General features: G+C 52.5%; 2 non-coding genes across 2 annotated transcripts; both read left to right on the forward strand.

Annotated features, from left to right (window-relative positions):
* Window positions 1–1,775: 1,775 nt before the first annotated feature.
* Window positions 1,776–1,849, forward strand: TRNAN-GUU (transfer RNA asparagine (anticodon GUU)). Its single transcript has one exon. It is a non-coding gene; the product is annotated as a tRNA-Asn (tRNA).
* Window positions 1,850–12,835: 10,986 nt separating this feature from the next.
* On the forward strand, window positions 12,836–12,909 carry TRNAN-GUU (transfer RNA asparagine (anticodon GUU)). The gene has a single exon. It is a non-coding gene; the product is annotated as a tRNA-Asn (tRNA).
* The last annotated feature ends 1,405 nt before the right edge of the window (window positions 12,910–14,314 follow it).

The raw sequence follows: 14,314 nt of genomic DNA on the forward strand, positions 1-14,314 counted from the left end.
GACTGTCTTCATGGCGCAATTTGCTAGCGCGATCGGCTGTTAACCAAAATGTTGGTGGTTGGAGCCCTCCCGGGAGTGGTGTGTAGCTTTTTTCTTTGCGCTAATAGCTTTGGAGACATGTTCTGACGGTGGTGAGATTGGAGCACGACTGTCTCCGTGGCGCAATTGGCAAGCGTTATCGGCTGTTAACTGAAAGGTTGGAGGTTCGAGCCCTCCTGGGAGTGGTGTGTTGCTTCTTTTTTTTTAGTCTGATAGCTTTGAAGATATGTTCTGATGGTGGTGAGAGGGGAGCAGGACTGTCTCCGTGGCGCAATTGGCTTGAGCGATCGGCTGTTAACCGAAAGGTTGGAGGTTCGAGCCCACCCGGTGGCGGTGCGGCGCTTTTTTTCTTTGGGCTGATAACTTTGAAGATATGTTCTGACGGTGGTGAGATTGGAGCACAACTGTCTCCGTGGCGCTATTGGCTAGCGCGATCGGCTGTTAACTGAAAGGTTGGAGGTTCGAGCCCTCCCGGGAGTGGTGTGTTGTTTTTTTTCTTTATGCTGATACCTTTGAAGATATGTTCTGATGGTGGTGAGAGTGGAGCAGGGCTGTCTCCGTGGCGCAATGGCTAGAGCGATCGGCTGTTAACCGAAAGCTTGGAGTTTCGAGCCCACCCGGTAGTGGTGCGGCGCTTTTTTTTTCTTTAGGCTTATAGCTCTGAAGAAATGTTCTGACGGTGGTGAGAGTGGAGCACGACTGTCTTTGTGGCGCAATTGGCTAGTGCGATCGGCTCTTAACCGAAAGGTTGGAGGTTCGAGCCCACCCGGTGGCGGTGCGGCGCTTTTTTCTCTTTGGGCTGATAGCTTTGAAGATAAGTTCTGACGGTGGTGAGATTGGAGCACGACTGTCTCTGTAGCGCAATTGGCTAGCGCGATCGGCTGGTAACTGAAAGGTTGGAGGTTCGAGCCCACCCGGTGGTGGTGCGGCGCTTTTTTTTCTTTGGGCTGAGAGGTTTGAAGATATGTTCTGATGGTGGTGAGAGGGGAGCAGGACTGTCTTTGTGGCGCAATTGGCTTGCGTGATCGGCTGTTAACCGAAAGCTTGGAGTTTCGAGCCCACCCGGTAGTGGTGCGGCGCTTATTTTTCTTTAGGCTTATAGCTTTGAAGATATGTTCTGATGGTGGTGAGAGTGGAAGCAGGACTGTCTCCGTGGCGCAATTGGCGATCGCGATCGGCTGTTAATCTAAAGCTTGGAGTTTCGAGCCCACCCGGTAGTGGTGCGGCGCTTTTTTTTCTTTAGGCTGATAGCTTTGAAGATATGTTCTGATGGTGGTGAGAGTGGAGCAGGGCTGTCTCCGTGGCGCAATTGGCTAGAGCGATCGGCTGTTAACCGAAAGGTTGGTGGTTCGAGCCCACCCGGTGGGGGTGCGGCGCTTTTTTTTCTTTGGGCTGATAGCTCTGAAGAAATGTTCTGACGGTGGTGAGAGTGGAGCACGACTGTCTCCGTGGCGCAATTGGCTACCACGTTCGGTTGATAACCGAAAAATTGGAGTTTCGAGCCCTCCCGGGAGTGGTGTGTTGCTTTTTTCATTGCGCTGATAGCTTTGAAGATATGTACTGATGGTGGTGAGAGTGAAGCACGACTGTCTCCGTGGCGCAATTGGCTAGCGCGATCGGCTGTTAATCGAAAGGTTGGAGGTTCGAGCCCATTCGGGGATAGTGCGGCGCTCTTTTTGCTTTGGGTTGATAGCTTTGAAGATATGTTTTGATGGTGGTGAAAGTGGAGCAGGACTGTCTCCGTGGCGCAATTGGCTAGCGCGATCGGCTGTTAACCGAGAGGTTGGAGGTTTGAGCCCACCCGGGGACGGTGTGTCGCTTTTTTTCTTTTTGCTGATAGATTTGAAGATATGTTCTGATGGTGTTGAGAGTGGAGCACGACTGTCTCCGTCGCGCAATTGGCTAACGCGATCTGCTGTTGACCGAAAGGTTGGAGGTTCGAGCCCACTCGGTGGTGGTGCGGTGCTTCTTTTTCTTTTGGCTGATAGCTCTGAAGAAATGTTCTGACGGTGGTAAGAGTGGAGCACGACTGTCTCCGTGGCACAATTTGCTAGCGCGATCGGCTGTTAACCGAAAGGTTGGTGGTTCGAGCCCTCCATGGAGTGGTGTGTTGCTTTTTTCTTTGCGCTGATAGCTTTGGAGACGTGTTCTGACGGTGGTGAGATTGGAGCACGACTGTCTCCATGGCGAAAATGGCTAGCGCGATCGGCTGTTAACTGAAAGGTTGGAGGTTCGAGCCCTCCCGGGAGTGGTGTGTTGCTTTTTTTTCTTTAGGCTGATAGCTTTGAAGATATGTTCTGATGGTGGTGAGAGTAGAGCAGGACTGTCTCCGTGGCGCAATTGGCTAGAGCGATCGGCTGTTAACCGAAAGGTTGGAGGTTCGAGCCCTCCCGGGAGTGGGGTGTTGCTTTTTTTTCTTTAGGCTGATAGCTTTGAAGATATGTTCTGATGGTAGTGAGAGTGGAACAGGACTGTCTCCGTGGCGCAATTGGCTAGAGCGATCGGCTGTTAACCGAAAGGTTGGTCGTTTGAGCCCACCCGGTGGCGGTGCGGCGATTTTTTTTCTTTAGGCTTATAGCTTTGAAGATATGTTCTGACGGTGGTGAGAGCGAAGCACGACTGTCTCCGTGGCGCAATTGGCTAGCGCGTTCGGCTGTTCACCGAAAGGTTGGAGGTTCGAGCCCACCAGGTGGGGGTGGGGCGCTTTTTTTTCTTTGGGCGGATAGCTCTGAAGAAATGTTCTGACGGTGGTGAGAGTGGAGCACGACTGTCTCCGTGGCGCAATTGGCTAGCACGTTTGGCTGTTAACCGAAACTTTGGAGTTTCGAGCCCACCCGGTGGTGGTGCGGCGCTTTTTTTTCTTTGCACTGATAGCTTTGGAGAATGGTTCTCGCGGTGGTGAGATTGGAGCACGACTGTCTCCTTGGCGCAATTGGCTAGCACGTTCGGCTGTCAACCGAAAAATTGGAGTTTCGAGCCCACCAGGTGGGGGTGGGGCGCTTTTTTTTCTTTGGGCGGATAGCTCTGAAGAAATGTTCTGACGGTGGTGAGAATGGAGCACGACTGTCTCCGTGGCGCAATTGGCTAGCACGTTTGGCTGTTAACCGAAACTTTGGAGTTTCGAGCCCACCCGGTTGTGGTGCGGCGCTTTTATTTCTTTGCACTGATAGCTTTGGAGAATGGTTCTCGCGGTGGTGAGATTGGAGCACGACTGTCTCCTTGGCGCAATTGGCTAGCACATCCGTCTGTTAACCAAAAAATTGGAGTTTCGAGCCCTCCCGGGAGTGGTGTGTCGCGTTTTTCTTTGCGCTGATAGCTTTGAAAATATGTTCTGATGGTGGTGAGGCTGGAGCCCGACTGTCTCCCTGGCGAAATTGGCTAGCGCGATCTGCTGTTGACCGAAAGGTTGGAGGTTCCAGCCCACCCTATGGTGGTGCGGCGCTTCTTTTTCTTCTGGCTGATAGCTCTGAAGAAATGTTCTGACGGTGGTGAGAGTGGAGCACGACTGTCTCCGTGGCGCATTGGCTAGCGCGATCTGCTGTTCACCGAAAGGTTGGAGCTTCGATTCCACCCGGTGGTGGTGGGGCGCTTTCTTTTCTTTGCGCTGATAGCTTTGGAGAAATGTTCTGACGGTGGTGAGAGTGGAGCACGACTGTCTCCATGGCGCAATTTGCTAGCGCGATCGGCTGTTAACCAAAATGTTGGTGGTTGGAGCCCTCCCGGGAGTGGTGTGTAGCTTTTTTCTTTGCGCTAATAGCTTTGGAGACATGTTCTGACGGTGGTGAGATTGGAGCACGACTGTCTCCGTGGCGCAATTGGCAAGCGTTATCGGCTGTTAACTGAAAGGTTGGAGGTTCGAGCCCTCCTGGGAGTGGTGTGTTGCTTCTTTTTTTTTAGTCTGATAGCTTTGAAGATATGTTCTGATGGTGGTGAGAGTGGAGCAGGACTGTCTCCGTGGCGCAATGGCTAGAGCGATCGGCTGTTAACCGAAAGCTTGGAGTTTCGAGCCCACCCTGTAGGGGTAGGCGCTTTTTTTTTCTTTAGGCTTATAGCTCTGAAGAAATGTTCTGACGGTGGTGAGAGTGGAGCACGACTGACTTTGTGGCGCTATTGGCTAGCGCGATCGGCTCTTAACCGAAGGTTGGAGGTTCGAGCCCACCCGGTGGCGGTGCGGCGCTTTTTTCTCTTTGGGCTGATAGCTTTGAAGATAAGTTCTGACGGTGTTGAGATTGGAGCACGACTGTCTCTGTAGCGCAATTGGCTAGCGCGATCGGCTGGTAACTGAAAGGTTGGAGGTTCGAGCCCACCCGGTGGTGGTGCGGCGCTTTTTTTTCTTGGGGCTGATAGGTTTGAAGATATGTTCTGATGGTGGTGAGAGTGGAGCAGGACTGTCTCTGTGGCGCAATTGGCGATCGCGATCGGCTGTTAATCTAAAGCTTGGAGTTTCGAGCCCACCCGGTAGTGTTGCGGCGCTTTTTTTTCTTTAGGCTGATAGCTTTGAAGATATGTTCTGATGGTGGTGAGAGTGGAGCAGGGCTGTCTCCGTGGCGCAATGGCTAGAACGATCGGCTGTTAACCGAAAGCTTGGAGTTTCGAGCCCACCCGGTAGTGGCGGCGCTTTTTTTTTCTTTAGGCTTATAGCTCTGAAGAAATGTTCTGACAGTGGTGAGAGTGGAGCACGACTGTCTTTGTGGCGCAATTGGCTAGCGCGATCGGCTCTTAACCGAAAGGTTGGAGGTTCGAGCCCACCCGGTGGCGGTGCGGCGCTTTTTTCTCTTTGGGCTGATAGCTTTGAAGATAAGTTCTGACGGTGGTGAGATTGGAGCACGACTGTCTCCGTGGCGCAATTGGCAAGCGTTATCGGCTGTTAACTGAAAGGTTGGAGGTTCGAGCCCTCCTGGGAGTGGTGTGTTGCTTCTTTTTTTTTTAGTCTGATAGCTTTGAAGATATGTTCTGATGGTGGTGAGAGGGGAGCAGGACTGTCTCCGTGGCGCAATTGGCTAGAGCGATCGGCTGTTAACCGAAAGGTTGGAGGTTCGAGCCCACCCGGTGGCGGTGCGGCGCTTTTTTTCTTTGGGCTGATAACTTAGAAGATATGTTCTGACGGTGGTGAGATTGGAGCACAACTGTCTCCGTGGCGCTATTGGCTAGCGCGATCGGCTGTTAACTGAAAGGTTGGAGGTTCGAGCCCTCCCGGGAGTGGTGTGTTGTTTTTTTTCTTTATGCTGATACCTTTGAAGATATGTTCTGATGGTGGTGAGAGTGGAGCAGGGCTGTCTCCGTGGCGCAATGGCTAGAACGATCGGCTGTTAACCGAAAGCTTGGAGTTTCGAGCCCACCCGGTAGTGGCGGCGCTTTTTTTTTCTTTAGGCTTATAGCTCTGAAGAAATGTTCTGACAGTGGTGAGAGTGGAGCACGACTGTCTTTGTGGGGCAATTGGCTAGCGCGATCGGCTCTTAACCGAAAGGTTGGAGGTTGAAGCCCACCCGGTGGCGATGCGGCGCTTTTTTCTCTTTGGGCTGATAGCTTTGAAGATAAGTTCTGACGGTGGTGAGATTGGAGCACGACTGTCTCTGTAGCGCAATTGGCTAGCGCGATCGGCTGGTAACTGAAAGGTTGGAGGTTCGAGCCCACCCGGTGGTGGTGCGGCGCTTTTTTTTCTTTGGGCTGATAGGTTTGAAGATATGTTCTGATGGTGGTGAGAGGGGAGCAGGACTGTCTTTGTGGCGCAATTGGCTTGCGTGATCGGCTGTTAACCGAAAGCTTGGAGTTTCGAGCCCACCCGGTAGTGGTGCGGCGCTTATTTTTCTTTAGGCTTATAGCTTTGAAGATATGTTCTGATGGTGGTGAGAGTGGAGCAGGACTGTCTCCGTGGCGCAATTGGCGATCGCGATCGGCTGTTAATCTAAAGCTTGGAGTTTCGAGCCCACCCGGTAGTGGTGCGGCGCTTTTTTTTCTTTAGGCTGATAGCTTTGAAGATATGTTCTGATGGTGGTGAGAGTGGAGCAGGGCTGTCTCCGTGGCGCAATTGGCTAGAGCGATCGGCTGTTAACCGAAAGGTTGGAGGTTCGAGCCCACCCGGTGGGGGTGCGGCGCTTTTTTTTCTTTGGGCTGATAGCTCTGAAGAAATTTTCTGACGGTGGTGAGAGTGGAGCACGACTGTCTCCGTGGCGCAATTGGCTACCACGTTCGGTTGATAACCGAAAAATTGGAGTTTCGAGCCCTCCCGGGAGTGGTGTGTTGCTTTTTTCATTGCGCTGATAGCTTTGAAGATATGTACTGATGGTGGTGAGAGTGAAGCACGACTGTCTCCGTGGCGCAATTGGCTAGCGCGATCGGCTGTTAATCGAAAGGTTGGAGGTTCGAGCCCATCCGGGGATAGTGCAGCGCTCTTTTTGCTTTGGGCTGATAGCTTTGAAGATATGTTTTGATGGTGGTGAAAGTGGAGCAGGACTGTCTCCGTGGCGCAATTGGCTAGCGCTATCGGCTGTTAACCGAGAAGTTGGAGGTTTGAGCCCACCCGGGGACGGTGTGTCGCTTTTTTTCTTTTTGCTGATAGATTTGAAGATATGTTCTGATGGTGTTGAGAGTGGAGCACGACTGTCTCCGTCGCGCAATCGGCTAACGCGATCTGCTGTTGACCGAAAGGTTGGAGGTTCGAGCCCACTCGGTGGTGGTGCGGTGCTTCTTTTTCTTTTGGCTGATAGCTCTGAAGAAATGTTCTGACGGTGGTAAGAGTGGAGCACGACTGTCTCCGTGGCACAATTTGCTAGCGCGATCGGCTGTTAACCGAAAGGTTGGTGGTTCGAGCCCTCCCTAGAGTGGTGTGTTGCTTTTTTCTTTGCGCTGATAGCTTTGGAGACGTGTTCTGACGGTGGTGAGATTGGAGCACGACTGTCTCCATGGCGAAAATGGCTAGCGCGATCGGCTGTTAACTGAAAGGTTGGAGGTTCGAGCCCTCCCGGGAGTGGTGTGTTGCTTTTTTTTCTTTAGGCTGATAGCTTTGAAGATATGTTCTGATGGTGGTGAGAGTAGAGCAGGACTGTCTCCGTGGCGCGATTGGCTAGAGCGATCGGCTGTTAACCGAAAGGTTGGAGGTTCGAGCCCTCCCGGGAGTGGGGTGTTGCTTTTTTTTCTTTAGGCTGATAGCTTTGAAGATATGTTCTGATGGTAGTGAGAGTGGAGCAGGACTGTCTCCGTGGCGCAATTGGCTAGAGCGATCGGCTGTTAACCGAAAGGTTGGAGGTTCGAGCCCACCCGGTGGCGGTGCGGCGATTTTTTTTTCTTTAGGCTTATAGCTTTGAAGATATGTTCTGACGGTGGTGAGAGCGAAGCACGACTGTCTCCGTGGCGCAATTGGCTAGCGCGATCGGCTGTTCACCGAAAGGTTGGAGGTTCGAGCCCACCAGGTGGGGGTGGGGCGCTTTTTTTTCTTTGGGCGGATAGCTCTGAAGAAATGTTCTGACGGTGGTGAGAGTGGAGCACGACTGTCTCCGTGGCGCAATTGGCTAGCACGTTTGGCTGTTAACCGAAACTTTGGAGTTTCGAGCCCACCCGGTGGTGGTGCGGCGCTTTTTTTTCTTTGCACTGATAGCTTTGGAGAATGGTTCTCGCGGTGGTGAGATTGGAGCACGACTGTCTCCTTGGCGCAATTGGCTAGCACGTTCGGCTGTCAACCGAAAAATTGGAGTTTCGAGCCCACCAGGTGGGGGTGGGGCGCTTTTTTTTCTTTGGGCGGATAGCTCTGAAGAAATGTTCTGACGGTGGTGAGAATGGAGCACGACTGTCTCCGTGGCGCAATTGGCTAGCACGTTTGGCTGTTAACCGAAACTTTGGAGTTTCGAGCCCACCCGGTTGTGGTGCGGCGCTTTTATTTCTTTGCACTGATAGCTTTGGAGAATGGTTCTCGCGGTGGTGAGATTGGAGCACGACTGTCTCCTTGGCGCAATTGGCTAGCACATCCGTCTGTTAACCAAAAAATTGGAGTTTCGAGCCCTCCCGGGAGTGGTGTGTCGCGTTTTTCTTTGCGCTGATAGCTTTGAAAATATGTTCTGATGGTGGTGAGGCTGGAGCCCGACTGTCTCCCTGGCGAAATTGGCTAGCGCGATCTGCTGTTGACCGAAAGGTTGGAGGTTCCAGCCCACCCTATGGTGGTGCTGCGCTTCTTTTTCTTCTGGCTGATAGCTCTGAAGAAATGTTCTGACGGTGGTGAGAGTGGAGCACGACTGTCTCCGTGGCGCATTGGCTAGCGCGATCTGCTGTTCACCGAAAGGTTGGAGCTTCGATTCCACCCGGTGGTGGTGGGGCGCTTTCTTTTCTTTGCGCTGATAGCTTTGGAGAAATGTTCTGACGGTGGTGAGAGTGGAGCACGACTGTCTCCATGGCGCAATTTGCTAGCGCGATCGGCTGTTAACCAAAATGTTGGTGGTTGGAGCCCTCCCGGGAGTGGTGTGTAGCTTTTTTCTTTGCGCTAATAGCTTTGGAGACATGTTCTGACGGTGGTGAGATTGGAGCACGACTGTCTCCGTGGCGCAATTGGCAAGCGTTATCGGCTGTTAACTGAAAGGTTGGAGGTTCGAGCCCTCCTGGGAGTGGTGTGTTGCTTCTTTTTTTTTAGTCTGATAGCTTTGAAGATATGTTCTGATGGTGGTGAGAGTGGAGCAGGACTGTCTCCGTGGCGCAATGGCTAGAGCGATCGGCTGTTAACCGAAAGCTTGGAGTTTCGAGCCCACCCTGTAGGGGTAGGCGCTTTTTTTTCTTTAGGCTTATAGCTCTGAAGAAATGTTCTGACGGTGGTGAGAGTGGAGCACGACTGACTTTGTGGCGCTATTGGCTAGCGCGATCGGCTCTTAACCGAAGGTTGGAGGTTCGAGCCCACCCGGTGGCGGTGCGGCGCTTTTTTCTCTTTGGGCTGATAGCTTTGAAGATAAGTTCTGACGGTGTTGAGATTGGAGCACGACTGTCTCTGTAGCGCAATTGGCTAGCGCGATCGGCTGGTAACTGAAAGGTTGGAGGTTCGAGCCCACCCGGTGGTGGTGCGGCGCTTTTTTTTCTTGGGGCTGATAGGTTTGAAGATATGTTCTGATGGTGGTGAGAGTGGAGCAGGACTGTCTCTGTGGCGCAATTGGCGATCGCGATCGGCTGTTAATCTAAAGCTTGGAGTTTCGAGCCCACCCGGTAGTGTTGCGGCGCTTTTTTTTCTTTAGGCTGATAGCTTTGAAGATATGTTCTGATGGTGGTGAGAGTGGAGCAGGGCTGTCTCCGTGGCGCAATTGGCTAGAGCGATCGGCTGTTAACCGAAAGGTTGGAGGTTCGAGCCCACCCGGTGGGGGTGCGGCGCTTTTTTTTCTTTGGGCTGATAGCTCTGAAGAAATGTTCTGACGGTGGTGAGAGTGGAGCACGACTGTCTCCGTGGCGCAATTGGCTACCACGTTCGGTTGATAACCGAAAAATGGGAGTTTCGAGCCCTCCCGGGAGTGGTGTGTTGCTTTTTTCATTGCGCTGATAGCTTTGAAGATATGTTCTGATGGTGGTGAGAGTGAAGCACGACTGTCTCCGTGGCGCAATTGGCTAGCGCGATCGGCTGTTAACCGAGAAGTTGGAGGTTTGAGCCCACCCGGGGACGGTGTGTCGCTTTTTTTCTTTTTGCTGATAGATTTGAAGATATGTTCTGATGGTGTTGAGAGTGGAGCACGACTGTCTCCGTCGCGCAATCGGCTAACGCGATCTGCTGTTGACCGAAAGGTTGGAGGTTCGAGCCCACTCGGTGGTGGTGCGGTGCTTCTTTTTCTTTTGGCTGATAGCTCTGAAGAAATGTTCTGACGGTGGTAAGAGTGGAGCACGACTGTCTCCGTGGCACAATTTGCTAGCGCGATCGGCTGTTAACCGAAAGGTTGGTGGTTCGAGCCCTCCCTAGAGTGGTGTGTTGCTTTTTTCTTTGCGCTGATAGCTTTGGAGACGTGTTCTGACGGTGGTGAGATTGGAGCACGACTGTCTCCATGGCGAAAATGGCTAGCGCGATCGGCTGTTAACTGAAAGGTTGGAGGTTCGAGCCCTCCCGGGAGTGGTGTGTTGCTTTTTTTTCTTTAGGCTGATAGCTTTGAAGATATGTTCTGATGGTGGTGAGAGTAGAGCAGGACTGTCTCCGTGGCGCGATTGGCTAGAGCGATCGGCTGTTAACCGAAAGGTTGGAGGTTCGAGCCCTCCCGGGAGTGGGGTGTTGCTTTTTTTTCTTTAGGCTGATAGCTTTGAAGATATGTTCTGATGGTAGTGAGAGTGGAGCAGGACTGTCTCCGTGGCGCAATTGGCTAGAGCGATCGGCTGTTAACCGAAAGGTTGGAGGTTCGAGCCCACCCGGTGGCGGTGCGGCGATTTTTTTTTCTTTAGGCTTATAGCTTTGAAGATATGTTCTGACGGTGGTGAGAGCGAAGCACGACTGTCTCCGTGGCGCAATTGGCTAGCGCGATCGGCTGTTCACCGAAAGGTTGGAGGTTCGAGCCCACCAGGTGGGGGTGGGGCGCTTTTTTTTCTTTGGGCGGATAGCTCTGAAGAAATGTTCTGACGGTGGTGAGAGTGGAGCACGACTGTCTCCGTGGCGCAATTGGCTAGCACGTTTGGCTGTTAACCGAAACTTTGGAGTTTCGAGCCCACCCGGTGGTGGTGCGGCGCTTTTTTTTCTTTGCACTGATAGCTTTGGAGAATGGTTCTCGCGGTGGTGAGATTGGAGCACGACTGTCTCCTTGGCGCAATTGGCTAGCACGTTCGGCTGTCAACCGAAAAATTGGAGTTTCGAGCCCACCAGGTGGGGGTGGGGCGCTTTTTTTTCTTTGGGCGGATAGCTCTGAAGAAATGTTCTGACGGTGGTGAGAATGGAGCACGACTGTCTCCGTGGCGCAATTGGCTAGCACGTTTGGCTGTTAACCGAAACTTTGGAGTTTCGAGCCCACCCGGTTGTGGTGCGGCGCTTTTATTTCTTTGCACTGATAGCTTTGGAGAATGGTTCTCGCGGTGGTGAGATTGGAGCACGACTGTCTCCTTGGCGCAATTGGCTAGCACATCCGTCTGTTAACCAAAAAATTGGAGTTTCGAGCCCTCCCGGGAGTGGTGTGTCGCGTTTTTCTTTGCGCTGATAGCTTTGAAAATATGTTCTGATGGTGGTGAGGCTGGAGCCCGACTGTCTCCCTGGCGAAATTGGCTAGCGCGATCTGCTGTTGACCGAAAGGTTGGAGGTTCCAGCCCACCCTATGGTGGTGCGGCGCTTCTTTTTCTTCTGGCTGATAGCTCTGAAGAAATGTTCTGACGGTGGTGAGAGTGGAGCACGACTGTCTCCGTGGCGCATTGGCTAGCGCGATCTGCTGTTCACCGAAAGGTTGGAGCTTCCATTCCACCCGGTGGTGGTGGGGCGCTTTCTTTTCTTTGCGCTGATAGCTTTGGAGAAATGTTCTGACGGTGGTGAGAGTGGAGCACGACTGTCTCCATGGCGCAATTTGCTAGCGCGATCGGCTGTTAACCAAAATGTTGGTGGTTGGAGCCCTCCCGGGAGTGGTGTGTAGCTTTTTTCTTTGCGCTAATAGCTTTGGAGACATGTTCTGACGGTGGTGAGATTGGAGCACGACTGTCTCCGTGGCGCAATTGGCAAGCGTTATCGGCTGTTAACTGAAAGGTTGGAGGTTCGAGCCCTCCTGGGAGTGGTGTGTTGCTTCTTTTTTTTTTAGTCTGATAGCTTTGAAGATATGTTCTGATGGTGGTGAGAGTGGAGCAGGACTGTCTCCGTGGCGCAATGGCTAGAGCGATCGGCTGTTAACCGAAAGCTTGGAGTTTCGAGCCCACCCTGTAGGGGTAGGCGCTTTTTTTTCTTTAGGCTTATAGCTCTGAAGAAATGTTCTGACGGTGGTGAGAGTGGAGCACGACTGACTTTGTGGCGCTATTGGCTAGCGCGATCGGCTCTTAACCGAAGGTTGGAGGTTCGAGCCCACCCGGTGGCGGTGCGGCGCTTTTTTCTCTTTGGGCTGATAGCTTTGAAGATAAGTTCTGACGGTGTTGAGATTGGAGCACGACTGTCTCTGTAGCGCAATTGGCTAGCGCGATCGGCTGGTAACTGAAAGGTTGGAGGTTCGAGCCCACCCGGTGGTGGTGCGGCGCTTTTTTTTCTTGGGGCTGATAGGTTTGAAGATATGTTCTGATGGTGGTGAGAGTGGAGCAGGACTGTCTCTGTGGCGCAATTGGCGATCGCGATCGGCTGTTAATCTAAAGCTTGGAGTTTCGAGCCCACCCGGTAGTGTTGCGGCGCTTTTTTTTCTTTAGGCTGATAGCTTTGAAGATATGTTCTGATGGTGGTGAGAGTGGAGCAGGGCTGTCTCCGTGGCGCAATTGGCTAGAGCGATCGGCTGTTAACCGAAAGGTTGGAGGTTCGAGCCCACCCGGTGGGGGTGCGGCGCTTTTTTTTCTTTGGGCTGATAGCTCTGAAGAAATGTTCTGACGGTGGTGAGAGTGGAGCACGACTGTCTCCGTGGCGCAATTGGCTACCACGTTCGGTTGATAACCGAAAAATGGGAGTTTCGAGCCCTCCCGGGAGTGGTGTGTTGCTTTTTTCATTGCGCTGATAGCTTTGAAGATATGTTCTGATGGTGGTGAGAGTGAAGCACGACTGTCTCCGTGGCGCAATTGGCTAGCGCGATCGGCTGTTATTCGAAAGGTTGGAGGTTCGAGCCCATCCGGGGATAGTGCGGCGCTCTTTTTGCTTTGGGCTGATAGCATTGAAGATATGTTTTGATGGTGGCGAAAGTGGAGCAGGACTGTCTCCGTGGCGCAATTGGCTAGCGCGATCGGCTGTTAACCGAGAGGTTGGAGGTTTGAGCCCACCCGGGGACGGTGTGTCGCTTTTTTTCTTTTTGCTGATAGATTTGAAGATATGTTCTGATGGTGTTGAGAGTGGAGCACGACTGTCTCCGTGGCACAATTTGCTAGCGCGATCGGCTGTTAACCGAAAGGTTGGTGGTTCGAGCCCTCCCTGGAGTGGTGTGTTGCTTTTTTCTTTAGGCTTATAGCTTTGGAGACATGTTCTGACGGTGGTGAGATTGGAGCACGACTGTCTCCATGGCGAAAATGGCTAGCGCGATCGGCTGTTAACTGAAAGGTTGGAGGTTCGAGCCCTCCCGGTGGCGATGCGGCGCTTTTTTTTCATTGGGCTGATAGCTTTGAAGATAAGTTTTGACGGTGGTGAGATTGGAGCACGACTGTCTCCGTGGCGCAATTGGCTAGCGCGATCGGCTGTTAACCGAAAGCTTGGAGTTTCCAGCCCACCCGGTAGTGGCGCGGCACTTTTTTTTCTTTAGGCTGATAGCTTTGAAGATATTTTCTGATGGTGGCGACAGTGGAGCAGGACTGTCTCCGTGGCGCAATTGGCCAGCGCGGTTGGCTATTAACCGAAAAGTTGGAGGTTCAAGCCCACCCGGGGTGGTGGGGCGCTTTTTTTTCTTTATGTTGATAGCTTTGGAAAAATGTTCTCACGGTGGTGATATTGGAGCACGACTATCTCCGTGGCGCAATAGGCTAGCACGTTCGGCTGTCAACCGAAAAATTGGAGTTTCGAGCCCACCCGGTGGTGGTGGGGCGCTTTTTTTCTTTGCGCTGATAGCTTTGGAGAAAGGTTCTGACGGTGGTGAGATTAGCACGACAATCTCCGTGGCGCAATTGGCTAGCACGTTCGGCCGTTAACCGAAAGGTTGGACGTTCGAGCCCACCCGGTGGTGGTGGGGCGCTTTTTTTTCTTTGCGCTAATAGCTTTGGAGACATGTTCTGACGATGGTGAGATTGGAGCACGACTGTCTCCGTGGCGCAATTGACTAGCGCGATCGGCTGTTAACTGAAAGGTTGGAGGTTCGAGCCCTCCCGGGAGTGGGGTGTTGCTTTTTTTTCTTTAGGCTGATAGCTTTGAAGATATGTTCTGATGGTAGTGAGACTGGAGCAGGACTGTCTCCGTGGCGCAATTAGCTAGAGCGATCGGCTGTTAACCGAAAGGTTGGAGGTTCGAGCCCACCCGGTGGCGGAGCGGCGATTTTTTTTTGTTTGGGCTGATAGCTTTGAAGATATGTTCTGATGGTGGTGAGAGTGGAGCAGGACTGTCTCCGTGGCACAATTGGCTAGCGCGATCGGCTGTTAACCGAAAGGTTGGAGGCTCAAGCCCGCCCGGTGGTGGTGCGGCGCTTTTATTTCTTTGAGCTGATAGCACTGAACATATGTTCTGACGGTGGTGAGAGTGGAGCACGACTGTCTC

Source organism: Rhipicephalus microplus, chromosome 9, assembly GCF_043290135.1.
Source record: "Rhipicephalus microplus isolate Deutch F79 chromosome 9, USDA_Rmic, whole genome shotgun sequence".
NCBI lineage: Eukaryota > Metazoa > Arthropoda > Arachnida > Ixodida > Ixodidae > Rhipicephalus > Rhipicephalus microplus.